General features: G+C 38.2%; 1 protein-coding gene across 2 annotated transcripts in view; it reads left to right on the forward strand.

The window, feature by feature from the left end:
* The window catches only part of CHRM2 (cholinergic receptor muscarinic 2), a 368137-nt gene that overhangs the window by 213209 nt on the left and 134523 nt on the right, over positions 1 to 20405 (forward strand). For both annotated transcript variants that reach the window (XM_072923532.1, XM_072923533.1), the window contains one exon: positions 6923 to 6967. The gene's annotated coding sequence lies outside the window, so the exon portion shown is untranslated. The remainder of the gene's footprint in view (positions 1 to 6922; positions 6968 to 20405) is intronic.

The following is a 20405-nucleotide window of genomic DNA, read 5'->3' on the forward strand; positions in this document are numbered from 1 at the left end:
AACTGTCCCCAGCCTCTGTCACTGGATACAACAAAAAGTCAGGAGATTACTTAGCCTGAAAAATAGTATTTAATCCAATTGTAGCTGAAGAGAGGTTTTGAGGTAGATGGAATAACTGCATTTGCATACAGTATTGTGTTGTAGTCCTCACAGCAGTGCAGAGGAGGCTGGAATATGTTTGTGTACTTGGTTTTTGCACTATTAAGTTGATATTTGGTAGGATACAAAAGCAGTCAAACAATATGGACAAGTCCTTGATGGTCACTGCCTTACAGCTCAGCATAATACAGAGCTATTTCTTATGACTATAACAAATAAAAATGCATAATCGGATGCATAATAAAAATGCATAATCAGACTTTCTTTCATAAATTATGCACCTGTCAAGTTTTTTTGACCCAAAGAATAAATAAATTCCAAATATTTGAAATTATCTAAAAATTCTCACAATTCCTGTGAAGTAGCTATATGTCTTTGACGTTAGAACTAGAAATGACAGGAAATTTCACCTGCTAAATGAAAATAATTACCTTCTTTCTGTCAAGACCAAAGAAATAAAATGAAGATATTTTATGTGAGCTGCTGCTTCTACAAAAGAACTACTTTTTGACTTTAGGGGTATTGACAGATGGTGATTCCTAAATTGGAAACCAGGTACCAGCTGTGGTCCTGCTGTCTTCAAGCCACTCTTGACTCTGGCAGGGTCTGCAGTGTCTCCTCTGAGTACAATGGGTCAGCTGATGTAATCAAGTTCCTTGAACACTCTTCTGAATGCAGCCCTGCAGGATGAGGGTTCACAGTGAAAACAAACAATGTGGACAAGTGAGAATCACTTGGAAGGCCAGCCTCAGCTAGTCATGTTGCTCTGTCAAATTCTGAGTGTGACACAAATAATATTTATGCCCAGTATTTAGAGTAAAATGGCATCACTCCATTAGTATTGCAGTACTGAGCACATGCCAGGAATGGTTATGGGGCACATCAAAACTGTTCTAAAATTGTATGCAGAAATTAATGGCTGTAACCACTCAGTTCCCTCTGATCACTACTGCATTTAACACCAGCAGCACACTTCCAAAACTCACAAATAGGAAGGAAAAAAATGCACTGAACCTCACATCATCATCATCATACAGCAGAAATCTTACAGACTCATTAAGCAGCAAATTAACACTGTTTGTAAAAATTATGATGCAAATATGAAACACTATAATCAGCTGCAGCTAGTAGTTCCAGTTAGCTAATGGAGGAGATCTGTAGATTAGGTGTATCTCTCCCATCCTTCACTTTCTGCAGAGAAAAAGTTCACCTGCACTTCAGATGAACTGGAAAAGTCCTGTGACAGTCTAATTCTCTCTTGAGGTCTGTGGTACCAGGGGGAGCAAAGTTACCTCAGCAATGAGTACTGCTCCTCACTGGCAACTATGTGGTAAAGCAAGTACAGAATGAGGTGGCAAATTCTGATAACACAAAATTAAGTGGGGTGATAAATGTGCCATGTGGAGTAGCAGAATACCCACAGAGTACTAAATGATTGGGAAAGGAAATGGCAGGAAAAAGATTGGTGCAGGTGGATGTAGGATAATGCAGACACAGAAAGTCTGTTCTAAATACTATGTGCTGATTTATACCTATATGTCTATATAAAAAAAAAATCTTCCCAATGCCATAGCTGATAATTTTACTAAAATGTCAGCTCTTCACCTCCTCTTTACTCAGTCGTGAGTAAAGACAAGTCATTACCAAAAAACCCAGGAAAGCAAAGAAGAAAATTTTGTGTCACAATACTAATCCACAGTGAAACCAAATCAAGAAGAGCCAAAGAATTTCTGGTTTTAGCCTCTTGAAGAATTGATGAAGATTCAAAAAGGTGCAGGGAGTAGTGATAAGAATGATCAAAGTTATTAATGCTTTCCACTTGAGGGATATGAAGTAAACTAGGGCTCACCTGCATAAAAAGAAGAGATAGTTAACAAGAGCAGAATATGGGGCTGTGAAATTATCAGTGGCGAGGAGATGATACATGGGGAACCATTATTCACTGGGTTTTGTTAACATACAGATGAGAGGCCATCAGTTGAAATTATCACAAGGCAAGTTCCACCTTAATTATTTTTTTCCTCACCTTTCAATTCACAAAGTGTCATTAAACCCAGAGGTAGTACTTCTGCCTTAGGATAGTTTTGAAGTACATGTTACTGGTTCTGGTCAGCAGATAAAAAAGAAACATGATATGTTTGCTTTGCTCTTAGGATTTTCCTTCACCATCCATGGCTAGATATAGCTGGAGACATTTTAGGGGCTAAATAGGCCTTTGGCTTGATTTTCTCTCTGTTGTTCTTAAGTACTAAAAAATCATACACATTTGCAGATGAACCAGAATCAAAACTCTTGTCCTTGCCATAAAGCCTTAACATGAATTTTTCCATGTTAACATGACTGGCTCTAGAATTCCTGGCGTTTTGCTTCAAGCACTTAATACATATTACTGCTAGAGACCTTTAACTGCTACAAAAGTCCTGAAATCCTAATCTGCTATAGAAACTCATTCCCTGCTTCTTCTTTAAAAAGTAGTTAGTCTGGAGTGGTAGATATGATATACTGAAGGGAAAACTTTAACAGAGATGTATTGAGTTTTATTTTGAAGATTCTGGGGGTTGGTTTGTTGGGGTTTTTTTTTTGTTTGTTCGTTTCTATTATAGTTTCTTCTTAATTAACACATGTGTAGTGTTGCTATTGCTCCTATGAACCTCTTTATGCACTTTTCTGGCATAATTTTTACCCCATGGGCTGCAGAGCTTAAGTCCCTTGTTTGTGATGCCTACCTTGTTGAGTGTTCTATGCCATATGCAGCAGAGCAGCAATTCTCAGCCATCTATTTTCATTTTGGATTAAGAGACATTTTACATCCATGAACCCTGAAAACTGGAATCATTGCTGAGACATATAATTTAGCATCAAAAGCACGGTAGGAGTTCTTCAGTGCCCTGACAGTAACCCATGTGCAGTGCACAGCCAGAAAGAAAATACACATGATGAATGAACCAGGCTTCTATTGCTGGCATCTGTCATTAGTTATGAATAGAAAAATAATGGATTTGTGTTAGAAAACAGCTTGACAGGACACGTTACTTCATTTTCTAAGGAAAATGAAAGCAGTGTAATGCTAGTACAACAGAGAAGATCATCTCACTGCAATATATCTTTACACTTAGCTTAAGGCCATGGTTCAGCTCTGCAAAATTACAGCTAATGTACAAATATATTCCTTTTTGTTCATTCTAAGTGTGTTTTAGAGCCAAAAGTTAACACAGCGAACACAGCCCAAATATGGGGAAAGGACCTGAATTTTCTCCTAACAAATCTGCCTTCAAGAAAATTTTTAATTAATTTTGAGCGATGAGGGTAGAGTCTGCCTTCAATAACAAGCTGACAGTTTGAGATTATACAAGTTTTATGGCACACAGACTATTACTTGTGAAAATGAACAAACTAGACAAAAAGCAGCTGGGCTTTTAAACCCCAGGTTGTTTGTAGAGCTGACAGTTAGAAAAATCTCTTTATTTTTACCTCCAGCTGGCCAAATTGCTATGAGAGTTACAAGAAGAGAAAATAAGTGAAACTTGAGTTGGTAATACTTCTTTTCTTTTAAAAGAGGTACATTTGAACACTGCACGAAACCAAAACATTACCAAAAAAAAAAAAAAAAGTAATAAAAATCTCCTAGGTTATGTTCAATTCCCTAAATCACCCTGTTTCCTGAGTCACTCCTCTATTTGCTCACCACAATGTCAGTTCCTAGAGATTGCTTTACCCACCAGATAGATGTGGGCATGTCTAGGATTTCCATGACCTCAGGGGACCCAAGTGTCCTGAAAATGTCTGAAGCATAGGGAAACTGGAAAGAAAAATCATAAACTTTCCTATTTAGGGGAATGAGTGGAAGTAAAATTTAAAATTCAGTGGCTCTTTTTTTGCTATCCTTTATTTTTCCATTCCTCTTCCTCATCTGAAGTTAAGCCCACAAAATATTTCCACCTCCCATTTATATCCATGCCATTAAGATCCAGACCCCTTTTGTTGTTGAGTGATCCCCTAATAGGCACCTTTCCCATTCTGTTGCTAGGAGAATATTTTCCCCTTAACATATGGTTCTTGTTATGCTGTAATTTATTGTCACACAGCTATTTGGTTGTTTAAAAAAGTTATTTTTACTGCCCTTCAGAAAGGTCATGTATGATTATTCTTTTCACTTTCCTTAATGAACACAGGTGGTTGGGAACTTAGACTAAATACAAAAAGTAGTGAAATATTAATTTATTCAAATTTAGAAGGAAGGAAGAAATATTTGTCAAGACAGCACAACTCTGAGGTGGTTACTCTCTTGTCAGCATAGAGTCTGCTTCCTCTGCTGCTGTAGCTCTTGCACATAGTGATGTGTTCCATAATACCAGCAGTCAAAGTTTTCAAGTGCCATGTCATGGTTTACTTTTACTTCTTGACTCAGCAGTGTTATTTCTGAGATTTATTTCTCTCTGTAATTTTTTTTTTTTTAATGAACAGAACTTCCCTTTTATACCGAGAGTGTGTACACTATTAAGTCCCTTTTAAGCACTTGTTGCATTTGAATTCAAAAATCTATTTAGATTTCTGAATTCAAATAAAAATCCAGCCTCTCTGGATAGCAATTGCTCATCAAATACTGATCTTTCCAGTGAAAACATGTTAATTCTTCAGCTGATTCCAAAAAGTTTGCCCTTAACAAAATGACCAAGAAGCCTATCATATGAAAGGTAGAGGTTAAAAAGCCAATTATCCTGATGCACACTGCATGGTCTGAAAAGAGAAAAACTCATTTCAGATGTTTTATGTGTTTGGTTTTGCATAGGGCATATTTTACTCTTCATTTGAATATGAAATATTTAGTAAGAGGCATCTTAAATAGTATAAATCAGACTAAGAAAATGCCTGTGAGATGTGTTCAAGAGCACGGAAAATTCCTTTCTACACTGCAGTTTTAGCAAGAGTTGCTCTCCTTCCTGTACCAGTGCTGGCACAGAGGGCAGTCTAAGTGTTCTCCTTGTGGCAGTGGCTACCAAAATTCTCTAACCAAAATCTTTAATTACGGCCCACATGTACCTTTTCCCTGCAGGTATGAAACCAACTACAGAGCCAAGGTGCAGAGCATGCTTTGTCCTTCTTGGAGCCTATGAGCCCTTTAGTGGAGCCCAGAAACCAGAGAGCACAGCATTCATTCAGCATATGCAGCTGAAAATGAACATATTTATAACATACTTGCCTCTTGCACATAGTTACTTGGACCCTACACCAATGCCTTTTCAGTACTTTTATTACTTTTATATGTAACAGAACCTTCTTCAAAGGTTATTGTGGGTTTGCTTGGTCTTTATTATTAGTCTCATGCTTTTGAAATTAAGGATCAATAATGAAATAAGGTCTAAATAGTCCAAATTCTTTAACATTAAGTCGATTGCAAGATAATTTGGCCACAGACAGATACAAACTACGGACAACTTTATTCTGTTTTGTGTAATGAACATTAAGTGCTGATAAAAATGTGAGTTGCATTCTCTGTGCATAATTCACTTTATTAGAGGCAGTGGTGCATAACTTCAGACATTTATTCACATTCATACAACCTGATGCTATGATGATGTTTATGCTTACAGCAAAATGGAAATACTCTTTAGAGATCAGAGCACAGATGACTGGAAAAAAAAGTCAACTGAAGAGGAACCATGGAGTTTTCATATAATGATTTAACTTTGATCACAGAGATCAGAGTGTTCTACTCGAAAAGCAAACAGGGAATAGTTTAAAATATTTATTTAAAATGGAGCAGAGGAAAAAAGCCCTCCTATGACATGTACTTGCAAGCGTGTTATGGGGGAAACATTAGAAATGCTAGTTGATGACAAATCCTTTAATTAACATATGGTAATTGGCTTAGGTATGCAGCAGTCAAAAAATTAGGTAGCTTTTACATATTTAAGATGTTAGAATATTAATCAGGAAGGAGTTTATCATTATTATCAGACCAGAAATGATGCAGGCAGAATAGTTAAGCAGAGATTAGATAGAATATATTTCCCAGTGTAAATCAGGCTGCAAATGCATCTGTTTCTCTGCTACCAAGGGGAACACTGCTCACCACCCAGACATGGAACCCTTGAACACAAGGCTTGTAGTGTGTCCATCAATTCCTTATCCATCCAATCTTTGTCTCACCAACTGAGAGACCCAGACCTGTCAGATGTATTTGTCCCAGCCCAGATAGTGTGTCAGCTGCTCTTCCCTTATCAATCAGTGTTGTAACCTCATCAAAGAAAGCCACCTAATTTTTCAGGCATGACTTGCCCTTAGTGAAGCCATGTTGGCTATCACAAATTGTGTCTTTATTTTTCATGTGCCTTAGGATAGTTTCCAGGAGGATCTGCTCCATAGTCGTGTCAGGCACTGTGGTGGGACTGCCCTGTAGTAGCTCTGGGTAGAAATCAACAATAAAGAACATGTGAAGAACAGAGTTTCAGACAGCTTGCAAGGTGCCACAAGCTCATCTGGCTGGGGATTGCTACAGGAGCATCTGCTGGGAACAGTAGGAACAGAGCAGGTACCATCCATGAGCTGCCCTTGTCAGGATGGGCACCTCTGTCACACAGCAGCCCGTGACAGCAGGGTGAGCATCAGCCAAAGCCTTCTGTGTGCTGGAGAGCATCTGCTGCAGTGGAGCAGTGTAAGGAGATGGGCCATGAGCATACAGTCTCACCATCTCCACCTGGGAGTATTCAGCACTGGGAAAAGTGGGGCCATGCATTTTTGCCAGAAAAGGCTAATTGCTCTGGCTGTCTGAAGGAAGAACAACGTGTAATCTAAATTGTTTCTTTTCCTTTGCTTTCAACAGGTCTCTCATCCTTTGCTTTGCAGAGATGTAGCCCTCTTCAGACTGGTGAGGATTTTTTTCTTTTTAAGTAGTTAATATTTTTGCTAAGCAGTTAGGAAGCATCCAGCTGTTAAAAGCCTTTAATTGGTGATTCTGCACTTCTTCAGCCCCTAAGGGCTGGAGACAAATAAGCTTGTCTTTTAGAAATACCAACAATAACTGCAGATATTATTGAAGTCAAGGTGAAAACAGACGAGCTTGACTCACTAAAGCAGCCAGTTCAGAAACTAAGCACACCTATTTCTGTGAAATTGTAGTGCTATACCCAGAATTTTCCATGCTGCAAGGCAATGATTTTCTGTCCACATTGTTTTGCACTTCTTCATTAAGACCCAGACTACTGAGAATTACAACAGTAACCCCAAAAATTGACCTGGAATATTGTGGCTTAGCTCTGCTCATTACACTAGAGCTTGAAATGCAGCTGTATCCACCAGTACATTCCTAACTTTCCTTAATGTGATAATTTGAGATTTGTGAGTTCCGTTGCACTGAAACACATACTAAGCAGGAGTGCCTGAATTCTGGTTTATCTTCAGTTTATTCAAATATTTGTATCTACTTAAGTTATTTCAGAAATTCATTCCTTCTGTGACAAGCACAACATCAGTTCCTCAGCTAAAATCTGAGTTGTCTTTATAGTGCCACAAATTGCAAATTCTGCAGCAGCTTCTTTTAAACTTTTCTTTTGAACTTTGCACTGCTGTCTGTTGTACAAGCATAGTGAAGTACAACAGTTGTCTTGCTGCCTGGTTTAAAATTCATCTGAATGTACTTTGTATGGTCCTCAGGTTTTCCCTGTGCTGTAGCTGCTTTAATTTGTTACCAATTAATTACATTGCCAAGGCTGCTTTGGGAAAATGACTGACAGAAAGAAATGGAGTCTGGGGGTAGAAGAGGAAGGATTGAAGCATTTTGTAGTTATGGGAGTAATTAATTAGTGAGGTGGCTTGGAATATGTATGGTTAATTCCCCAGGAAAATTCCTCCCATAATCTCTCTCTATCTTGTGCTTTTTATAGCTCATGTTCTCCCCACACCATCAACCATTCCCAACGCCACACACTGCTTGCCAAAGAGGAACTGAGTGTTGCCTGCCAGGGTAAGTGGTGTGCGGGATGATCTGTAGCACTGCTGCATCTTCCCTGGCTCCAGCAAGGCAAGGGACAGGAATCTCCTGTCCCTGCTCTCATTCCCTGAGGCACCTGAAGCCCAAATCCCCAGGACATCAGTCTGGCCTTGGCAGACACACAGTCCACAGAGTCAGGTTTGTTTAAGCCAGGTTCTAAAACAGTTCAATATTATTACCTGAGAGGGTATAAACAAGATCATTAGTTCAGCTGAGAATTAAGCACCTATTTACAGCAATTACTGGATTATGAAGGGATAAAACCATAAAACATGACTTCACTGCAATCTTAGTTGAGAGAAAAGGATTTCTCCTTTAGGCTAGAGGTGTATCCCAGCAGAACTCAACTCTGCCAGGACAGTGTGTCCTTACTCTGTCCTTTCCTTTAAGCCTAGCTCATTGTTTGGACACTAATTTCATTAGCGGCATCAGGGAATGTGAATGGTGTCTCAAAGGGGGTCTCTCCAAAGAGTGTTTACTGCCTGAAAGATTCAAAGCATAACTGAAAAACTCCCTTTCCTTGAAATATTTTGGAGCTCTGTATGTAATGATCTTTATTATGTCATGTGGTGCTGCTTAGTGTCAGGAGACTGCTGTGGGAATGCTCTTTCATCTGTGTAAGAATTCGTGTTAAATGAAGAGGGTTACTGATGTGCTGATTCCTCATCCCTTTGTATCCTCCACTGTGATCACAAATCTACGTTTTGTGAATTCTTCTACCTTCTGCAGTAGTTTGCCCTTCATTTTTGCTTGTCATGCCCCTTCTGTCCCTTAGCTAAAACAAGATACAATGTGAGCCTTTTTACCTGATTCACAGTACCCTTTCACCTACCTAGTAAGGAAAGAGCACGAGTAATGTATCTAAGAGACCATATATGTAATGTAATGTATCTGAGATCTAAGAGAGTGGCTTGTAATGCCACTCTATGCTTCCCATGGATTCCACACAAACCAGAAATTACATAAGTTGTCAGCTGTAGTCTCTACATCTTCCTGCCTTTGATACATCAAATCAGTTCTGTCACAGTTCTTACCTAAAAAGTAGTGATCCAACCTATAAAAAGGCTTTCTTAAAAAACTGTCTAAATTGATTAAGAAGGTCAAAAGAAACTGGAAAGTGTTGTTCTTCACAAGTGTTTCTTTTCTCAAAGTCTTCTATATCAACACTGCTGATCTTATATATCCAATCCTGATGTTTCTAAATGCTGGCGTTGAAAATCCAAACCACAGTGGAAAATTGAACTGCATTCTTTTTCCATCATCAGAAATAGAAGTCTTGCAATCAGATCTGGGCTGTCAGGTTTATTAATGATGTGTGAAGCAAAAGTGAATCCAGCTCAGCCTTCTGTGGCTGTGTTGGCTCTGCAATGATAACAGTAGTAAAATCATCATTGCAGTTATCACTAGAAAAAAAAAATCCAAATGAAATTCAAAGAACTGCAGAGGGAGCCAATATATTGAGTAGGACAATGCTGGTTTCTACAATGTCTCTGCTTGCTTTAATCACATTTTAAGTAAAATTTTTGCTGTATGCTTAATTTTTGCTGTATTCATACAGAAATAAAATGCAATATATGACACTGACTTCCTTTGGAGAGTGAAGTTATATTTAAAATAAATTTGGAAGAAACCAAAATATCTCTCTGGAATAACTAAACAACAACTATTCAGAATCAAAAACTGGAAGAAGAATTTAAAATTCTAAGAAATGAGAGAAAACATCCAAATAGATAATCCTAATTTTTGGTAAGCAGTAAGTCATACAGAAGTTGTGAAGTTAAATGTAAGAAGACAAAATTATTTTAATAGGTATGAGAAGTACTTTATAGTACTGGTAAATGGCTCAGGGGGTTGAGATTTTTACATTAGAACATATAAGAGAACAGAGCTGCATTCCTTGAAGAGTAACTGCCACAAATTATTATACAATGCAGTACCTTTTCCCATTTCTTTTTATGATGATGTGTTTAGGACTGACTTTGGAAGAAAAACCGTATGGGATTATTCTTCTCTTATTTTCTTTCCTTGAATTTATCTGTAAAGCAAGTCTGTGTGAATGTCAGTGACTGTTTGTCATTGAAGACATAGTGAAACACCATCTGAATTCACAGTTTTACATTACAAAGCACAGTATTTAAAGGATTAGAATATAATTTCCAGATAATTTTTAAAAAGAGGATCTGGCAGTCCAATAAGAATACACTAGATAGTGCTACTTTTTGTCCAATTCTTTGCCTAAATAAGTGTCACACTGTGAATAAACAACTTGGATGTCATCCAAGCCCAAAAGTCTTCAAACAGTAATTGTGCAATATAAGCAAATCAGAAATCCTGATACTAATTTAAATAGTACAAAGATGTTGTTCATGATCAGAAATAAATGTTTTTGAAGGAGTCTTTTTAGATGTACATTTTCTTGTTATTTTGCTTCAAACGGAAATGCTTCATGCATGACTATATCCCCTTGCTAAAGAAAGGGTACTATTTTGGGGTCAAGCTACCATAAAAACCTTGTTCTCAAGCTGAGTCAACTTGCAATTATTTGCTATTGAACAACTTCCTTTAATTCCTACTAAGAAAAGTAAATTTTGTTTTTTACATTACCCCAAAAAATCAGATTGTGAATAGAAAGAGGGTACACAAGATTTATGTACTCTAGGTCCAGATAAGTCTCTCAATTGCTTTTCCCTTGTCCATCAGTGTTGCAACCCCCTCATAGAAAGCCACCAAATTTGTCAGGCATGATTTGCCCTTTGTTGTTATTGCACTTTATTCACAACAATCATTAACTAAAGCCCTTCTAATTAAGAGCTTTTTCCAGGCAAAAATGCTACCAGTTATTCTGAACTAGAACCATGGGCATCAGAAAGTGTAAAGGTAAGCACAGCTGAATATTCACCTGTGTGTTGCTTGTTTAGGTTGCAGCAGTGACCAGATGGAGAGTCAGACCAGAATTAAGCAGTGCAGCAAATGCTTGTTTAGGGCTCCTTGTGGTGTTGAATCAAAGACAATGAGAAGAGATAATATTCTACTGCTGTCAGTTAGCACCAGCAGTTGAAATTCACTCATTAATTTGTACCTGTGATTATGATGTTTTACCAGGCACACTCTAATGTTATGATATACCAAGTAAAGCAGCTTCTTCCACAACTGACATCAAAGCAAAGAATCAGCATAAATTTTATATCATGTGTTCCTGCAAAGGAGAGAAATTCAGTCATATGCATGCTTTTATTTGGATAGATTATATTGGGAAAAACTCTGCAGTCACTGCTCAGCTAAGCAGGACTGTGAATCTAGAGGTACCATTGCTGCCACAGACAGCATTTAGTGCTTGCTATGAGAGGGTGTGGAGCCAAAGTGAAACCTCAGCCATCTATTTTGGATTTAGTCTAGAATTCCTGTCCCTACTGGAGCTGGAGCCTGGAGTTATTCTCTCTATTTGTGAAAGAATAAAGCATTTGCCTGCCCTGCTCATGTGGGAATATTTTTCCTGAAGTTCATCCCTCTTGTACTTAACAACCCTTTAAAAGGTACCTGGTTGTACTTGTGGGTGATTTATCTGGTTTTGTGCTAACATATTTCTTTAGTTCAAATGACCCTCCCTTTTCCCTTTGCTTTTAGGACACACTGCACTTAAAATGAGCAGCCATGTCCTCTGTCACCTTCCAGTCTAAGGTTAAACTCTGAGCTTTCAATGATTGTTCTGACAGAATAAAACTTTTCTTCTGCTTACCCCACAAACTTCATACAGAACCTGTCTGGGCAGGTGACCAAACTCATTCCACACTGTGCCATCAGCACTTTCCCTGTGAAGTTTCCTCACCAAACACTCTCTACCTTCAGTATTTGCGAGCTGCATCTGTTCTCTTCTGTACTGCCTCAGACTGGGGTAGATTCAGGCTTTCATCAGCCCAAGTTCCAAGGTTCCTCTCTTCTCTTGGGTCCACTGGTGAGGCCCAGCTTGCAGCAGAGCTCTTGGTATAAACCCTTCTGCACATGGCCTTGCATGTTTCATTTCACTTCATTTCTATTAAAGATGCCAAGTGCTGTTTTATACAATATGCCAAACCTTAGCAATGTTGGTACCTCCCACTGTGACACTGTCAGTAAATTTCATGAAAATACAGTTCTACTCTTGCTATTTGAATCGCTAATGAATGATTGCATACACTCTGGCAATGCTTTACATTACTTACTAAGAACAGCACTGATTGTTTCCTAGTTTATTCACTACACATTCACTCTAAGAACATACATGGAGGTAAATTGTGTACTTGTGCATGATTGCAAGGCTCAGAGAGAAGAGGGTGGTTATTTATCTACAAACTAATAGCTGCTAACTAAGTATCTAATTTTTCAGAACATTAAGAATTGTATAAAGGGGATTTTTTTTTTAAAGTTTCTGCCTTCTACACAGAGCCAATTATTAGCTAGCTGCAAAAAGTATTAATTTCACATTCTTCTCAGATTTTGTCAATTAACCAGTAGAGAGATGATGTGGTCATCTGAACAAATAGTTTTTATTGTAGGAAGGCTAGCAATAGAGTCTGAAAAACTAAGAGAGGCATGCAGGGCAGCCAGCAATCTGCTCCTCTCTATCTGGCTCAGAACTTAACAGTGAGATTAGTTTGTAGTATAAACTCTGCTCCTCCTCTGGGACATCTGGGAAACAGGGAATGTCAGTACTGCTTGTCTACAGCCAAGCCTTGTCTGTTCTCACTCAGGATGGACACGGTAGGATTGACTGACCTGTCCACCCTTCATTACCTCTGCAGCTACAGCAAACAGGTCTCTGAAATGAGTCCATGCTCAGGGGGAGCTCAGAGGCTGATGCCACAGAGACTTTGCTGTATTAACCTTTATGGTCACTGCATGGCTCTGACACTCCTCACAAATCCAGTAGAAATAACTGAGACTCAGGACAAGGACTCCTGGAGAAAGAAAGAAAATCCAGTGAAATTTCTGTAAGCAAGAGGATGATGTCCTCTTTGGAAAGGAGACAAATCTTAGGTGCACTCTCTGCTACGACATGGAGAAAGTAAAGAGGTGCTCCCTTCATGATGTAATTCTTTGCCCTATGCACAGCCTTTAGATGTCTATGCCTGGGAAAATGAGATCTGGAGGAGAAAGTACATTTTGAGCCAGCCTGAGGCAAATCCACTTAAAGTTATTTATTTGGTCCCAAGAACCTATACACTTATTAATAATGAAGAAAATTTCAGCATGTTGCATGTTGGCATTGGTTTTTTTTTTTCCTTCTCCAAATAGCAAAAAAAGTTTAAAAAAGTGCAACAGAACATTCAAGAAGCAAAGACTGAAGTTAGTCCAGCTGAAAAGCTGCAACTCTTCAGTCAAGTTTGTCTCAGGTCTTGTGCCTCTTTCCTTGCTCCTTCATGCACTGTGATTTGTTCACGACACAACCCTATCAGGAGCTGGAAACAGAATTACTTCCTTATTGTCTTGTGGTGAAAATACTCAGCAAAAATCATATTATTCTTCAAATAGGGATTTGTTTGAAGGCACAAAGCTATTTCTGACAAAAGGATTTTCAGTGTAGCCTTTCATGCAGTCCTAATTTGAGCCTGTTCAAATAGATTCATTTGGATGACAAAGAATCAAACCACAACTTTGGTGCTGTATGTTTAAAACACATTCCTTCTTTTGGCAAGCACAGTGCCCTTTCCACAATGAAATGAGAGCATTTTAATTTGGTGCCAGAGACAAGCCAGAGCCAGTTGTGTTCATCCAACATAAGAGGATGAAGATTGGTTTTTCTCCCCAAACCACTTACAGCCTGATGAGAGCGTGGTGAGTGACCAGCACGTGGGAGAGTGTGGCTCCCTGTCCCACAGCTGAAACCACAGCCTCATTGCTGCTTCATTCTAGCTGCAATTCAGCAATTTGTGTTTGGTCTGCTTACAAGCATGAAGTGCTGCTTTTCAGCCTCATAAATACTGAAATGGCAAGTTTTCCTGATGTCCTTGTTCCAAGGTTTTGGTCCTTTAGTGATGTTTGGGGTTTGACACTTGCTGCTTTGTGTGTTGTCTTTAGCTGTGGGGTAGCAGCAAATGTGCAGGCTGGAATCCTGCCTAAGCCCTGCTATCAACTGCACTCAGTGTTGGCTCAACAAATCTTAGGGAAGGAAGGACTGTAGAGGCAAGGGACCTCACTCCTAAGACTGTCTTAAGTTTGATTATTATTGAACCCTAGGTTTTAAAATATTATTTCTGTGACACAAAAGCTGATTTTAAAAAAATTCTGATTCTTAGTAAATGGAAATTCTGAAAGGATCATGAAGCATTTTGCTGTTACATGTATCTGCTTGATTCTCATTTTACTCATGATTCTTCTGCTTCGTCTTTGAGGAAAAGCAAAGGCATCCACTTTTGGCATGAATTTACATTCTAAAGACAGTAAATTTGCACAAAAAACAATATAGCCTTATGCTCTTCCCACTTCAGTATACCCAAAGGGAATATCTAGCTGCAAAGATAAGTGATATTTTTCTTTCTCAGGCTTTAAAGTTGCAGAACAATTGTCAGCCTGGCACACTGACTTACTTTCTTTTAAAACTTAAAGAAGGTAATATTTGTCTTCTACATTTTGCTTTTCTAAAATTGAGGGTTCCAGAGCTGAAGGCTCTGGAAAAGTGTTAGCACATTTTCTGAAAGAGATAGATTACCTCATTGGTATAAAAAATTTCAGTCTCTTTTAAGGTAGTCTATGACACCAACACTTTCTATTCCAATAGGGTATTTCTTTGCCAATAGAACCTTAGTTTATTTGTCCTGCTTCCTGTTAAATTATCTGCCAATTCACCAGTAGTGATCCAATTTCCAAGAGTCTTCTAAGACCTCACCCTTCACACTTTTCCAAGTTCTGTCCTGCAGAGAAATAATTCTCCTTCTGTCTTCTGATGAACATGTCATTCATGTGTGCAAGGGTTGCTGTTATCACCTTCCAAATGACCAGAAGAATGTAAATGAAAATGTCTTTGGTGGCAGGAGCTTGTCAACTATTTTTATTATCATGAGAAGAAAAAAAGTCTGGGCCTGGAATCTGCATAATAAATTTGTATTGGCAACACTTTTTTCTTGTATTCAGCCTGAAAGAGTAGTCTGCTGTATAGTCATCAGCTGCACTGGGTGAAAACAGGCTTCAGCAGGAAATTACACCAGCCAAAGGTATTTTCATTGTTTACAGATTCCCCCTGATGAGATGAGGCAATATAGATTTTTAAGAATCCATTTATCTTTGTATATCTTGAGGGTAATAAGTAATATCTCATTAAAAGAAATTCTTAACAAAAAAGTAAAAGAGAAAGACCTCCTTTGGAATTAACACTGTAATTAACTATGAGTAAATAGGAGAGGTTGCCAGGACTTGTAACAGATGTTCCTTACAATGTCACCACAACTTGTAGCACTGCTGATGTGTGTCATGCTGGAGAGCTCAGTGAGAACCTGTTCTGAAACTCAACCTGAGGAGAAAGAGGAGAATAGTTTAGATGCACATATTTGCTTAATATTTGCTCAATATTTGATCAATATCTTCTGTTTACCAACTGCTCTTCACAAAAACAAAAAAAAATATTGATGCTTTATAGCTGTGATAACTGCTTGGCAGGTGTGAGTAAAATATTTTACATGCTGTTTTGCTTCTTTGACCCATTCTGCCCCTTTGGGTGGTGAAACTTTGTGAGTTTGTAGAAAGACTTCCTTGCTTGGAGTGGAATTTTTTGCACTTTGGCAGAAACAGAATAGTTTACATTTTTCTTTTCTCCATTGTCTCTCTCTCTCTCATTATACTCCACAGAAAATAGCAGGGGGGGGAGTGCTAACAGCATGCATGGGAGCAGTCTCATTATTTGTGAACTGATTGTTCAGAAAACATCTGTTTTCTGCCCAGCTTCACTTGTTTGTACACATCCACTGCTTCCACTGATGCAGTGCTGAGGAGAAAAAGGAAAACAAACGCAGCAAGTCTGCCATGCTTGTTGCTTGTTCCAGTGCCTCTCAGCCCCACGTGTGCAGTAGCTTCCAGTTCATCAACAAGAAATGATGAGCCACTGAAATAAGTGTATTAGCTGAACTCAGGTCAGTACTGTACTGGCATCTAGAGAGTCTTCATTTGTGTCTTCAGGACAAATGTGATGGCATAAATAGAAGTGGTAGGTGACAAACTCAACTGTATACCAACTGGACCCAACTTCTTTCTCATTTATTCCCTTAAGGAGACTTATTTTTCTTCCCATGGTGACTTTCTGACAAGTAAGGTTGGATAAAGAGCAGCCCTTAAAGTGTTTCTAAATTTTATCTTTAAACAGGGCTACTAAACAGGAGAAACATTCCTTGTATTTTGTATTTAAGTAGATCTTCACATTTATCAAACCTTAAACCTGCTGTCACTTTTATCACCCCCTTTTCATCTGAAGCAGTAGAAGAAGTTTCTGTAGGGTGGAGATTTAAAAAAGAAAATGAAGCTAATAACGTTATGTTTCCTACCTGTTTCCAGTCAACTGCTTTTCTTCACTGCTGGATTCCACTTCTCCTTATAGAGCAACCTTTTATCTTTCAAACTGGAATGCTAATGGGTCTCATCAATTAAGTTAGCAAGGTCCCCTTTTCCCATCAGGTGATCTTTTTTGCACTCACCATCCTCACTGCAACATTGAGCTTGAATCTGTGCTATTTGTTTTCTGTGAATACTACTGAATTCTGTTGCATGGCCTGTACATGCCTGTACATTATTTATTCAGTACAATTTTACTCCACATGAGCCTATTTTGATGTGTTCTTACAGTGATATCAGAAGGTCCCAAGCAAGACCAGGAATTCAGCTGCATATATACAGTTGTATAGCAAGAGGAAACACTGACAAGAGAACTATCCGGGCAAGAGTGGGTTCTTACCTCCCTGGTTTAATCCTTTCACAAGCTTTACACTATTCATGCCCTCCAAGACTCTTATGCAGTAGCTCATGGCCTCTTCCATGCTGAGATGAAATTCTGTGACTCTAAGTCCCTGTTATCTGTTCATTATGAATACACTTGCTAGAGCAGGCTTTACTAAAATGTCTTATCTCAATGGACATGAGTGCCTGTACATATTATGGTATTGCTAATGGACCCAGCTACTTTCCCATTTATTCCCTTAAAGAGGCTTTTTTTTTTTTCTTCCTGTGGTGACTTCCTGACAAGTAAGGTTGGACAAAGAGGAGCCCTTAAAGTGTTTCTAAATTTTATCTTTATTCAGCCCCACACTGATATAATTCTGTCCCTTAAAGAGATGTTTTGCAGAAATCCCGCAGGGAAATTCTGCCATAATTTCAATCCTTACTGTAGACTCTGGACTCCATAAAACATGCACAACTGGGAAGGGGGTCGGGACATACGAAGTTGGTTAATATTACTCCTTGTTGACCTAATTTTATCTCCTATAACATGGTGTTTTCCAACTGAAAGGAGAGTTTATGTTGTATAAACTATCCCATGATCAAAACCCCAAAAATATCTTCTTGCAATACCAGGCTTGAAACCAGATTTTCATCTGCATGATTTTCTGGTTGCTTGTCCCATCATTCCCTACAACTGGCAGGACAGAAGGGAACACAACTTTTGTTTCAGATCCTTGACCAGTTGTCCCAAGGTTCTTAGGATGTCTTAATATTACAGGCTCTTTAAGACACAAACACTCCAAAAGCTCACACTGGCTTTGTTCAAAGAGGATAGGATTGTGTGGACTCTAGAAAATGACTGTACTTGAATACAGAGGAAGAAAAACCTTTCTTGATGAAATTCTCTTCAATTTAGAAAAAAAAAAAAAATTCTGTGTTATCCCTCAGGAAAGGTTCTCTCATAATCATCACCTTTTGTAGGGGGTCATGTCAAAGAGCATGGATTCTTTTATAAAACAAATACTAAACTGGATGTGGAGGAATTCCTCTTCCTCCTCCATCCCCAAAAATAAAGTGTGATCATCTACTCCTTCAGTTCTACCTTCAATATTGTCTTCTTCATATATCACCTAGAAATATGCCTGTGTTCAATGCCAATTCAATAACCTTGTAAAAAAAAAAAAATCTCTTTTTTAAAGTATTGGTTATTCTTGCTATGGCCAAAGGCTTCAGTCCAACATCCATAAAAAAATCTTAAAAGAGAAAGAAAGTGTACAAAAGAGCAGGGCCACTGCTGGACATGCTCTTTGCACACTATGCTTTGCTAACGTTGAGTGAAAATTAAAAGGCAGAGAGGGCACTTATTTCACCCACCTGAACCCACAGACCCTGTAAACAGTATGGCTGCATTATTCTACTGGATGAATACCAGTAAACATCCTGCCAAAAGTAAATTTTCAATTCAAGATGCTTACTGCAATTTTTCCATTTCTTTTGGCATTTGGTAGGCCCTTGAGCTCTTTATACTTGGATATAGCTCATTGCCCCGAAAGTAATTGTACTTGGATTTTTGCAATCATGACATCTAGATCTTGTACACTGCTTTTCTTGCATAGATCTCAAAGCACTTGATGCAGGAAGTTAAGTCCACAGATGTAAAATCCAGGAACCTGAGAAGACAGTGGGAGTTGTTGAAATTCATCCAGAGTTTGAGTAGGAAAAAAATCAAACAAAAATGACAGAGAAGAATATTAGTTCTTCATATTCCTGGCATTACAACATTACTATCTTGAATGAAAAATGCAGTTTCCAGTTTAGGGGACAAGCAGAAAGATCCTAAACACAGAGGAATTAAAAGCATCCAGCAGAGTGTTTTTGAAACTATAAAAAATATCTCTCCTTTCTTTTAATTATTTCCACAAGAAAAGATGTCCTAGTACAGAACTAAATCTCTCTATCTTCACAGCTTTTTATAGTAATGCTGTGGACCCAGACTTTTTATTTTCTCTATCTTTCAACATGACTCTGTGTTCTGGAACCTGCTCTATTTTGGTCAATGGGTAGATGAAGTACTCAGGGAAACACAAAAAAAGATGATAAATTCCATGGAGAAGGTGAAGTGGCTTTGTCCACTAGAAGAAACACATTAAGATTTTAATCAACCCTCAAAACCCTAAAATCTGACCACTAGAAATATGGTCTCCAAAGTCCACTGTGCAACACAAGTCATATGTATTTTCAGCACATTTTAAGTAGTTTGGTTGAAGAAGAAGTAATTTCTGACTATTAATAAAAAGCAGGTAACACCAGCTTTCCATTTTTAAAGGATGTATACAGTGATGATACAGACCCTAGCATTTTAATAATCCCAAATAATTTTTGACTTGGATGGGACTCCCACATCTAGGTAAATATCTCTCCACTGTCATTTATACCAGCCTTAGGACAACTAGCATTCTCTAGATTAGTAGCCAGATTACATAAAGTAGGTTTAGATCCAAAGATTCCTCACAATGTTACAAGGAATATAAATTATGAACAGCTGCATTAAGAGTTTCCCATCTTTGTTGTCCAGGTCAGTCTGTGACCTTCATGGTATGTATACTTCAGCAAGAAATAAGTAGTTTAGCATTCAAGTCAAAATCATTTTATTACCTGATACATTAAGAATTTTTACTAAAAAAGGTGAAAAGACTTTATTAGCTGACAAATGGATGTGTCTTTTAATTAAGGTCAGAAGACACAGGCTTATATAACTTTCAGCAAGTCAAGATTTCACAGGAAAAATATTAAAACCAAACAGCACACTTTAGATCCCCTACTGTCCATCATCCAAACACATTAGTCCACTTTGAAAGAAGGAAGCTGGGGATGTATCTTGATATTTGTTGTTCTTCTCTCATACACTTTTTAGTCATATCCCCCATGTTTTATTGTTGATTTCTGTTGTATTGAAATCAAAGGTTGATTTCAAATTATGAAATCAAATCAAATAGAATGACTGTCAGCATATTCACATGCTTTTGCAGCACACTTTGATCATTTTGGGCAACAGAAAGGGTATGACAGGCTCCAATTACAGGCACAGATAAAGCTATGGGAGGGACAGGTTCTGCACCCAAGTCATCAGAAATCATCTGTGACTGGGGCATCCTCATCCCATTTGCTCCTTTTAAAAGTTGTATCTTGAATCTGTCCTCCACTGTGTTCCTTCTTGTCTAAAAGGGAGTATAGCCTCACTTTATTTGCTTAGGTGATACATTCAATGGGGTCACAAATCATCTTTTGCTATGTAATGGAGTTACATGCTTTAATAAAAATCTGTTATTGTAACCATATTGCAAATCTCTCTGATAACAGCAGAAATATTCTCTGGAATCTTAAACACAATGTTTTCCATGAGCCTTTACCCTCAATG

The sequence above is a fragment of the Taeniopygia guttata genome, chromosome 1A (assembly GCF_048771995.1).
Source record: "Taeniopygia guttata chromosome 1A, bTaeGut7.mat, whole genome shotgun sequence".
NCBI classification, from domain to species: domain Eukaryota; kingdom Metazoa; phylum Chordata; class Aves; order Passeriformes; family Estrildidae; genus Taeniopygia; species Taeniopygia guttata.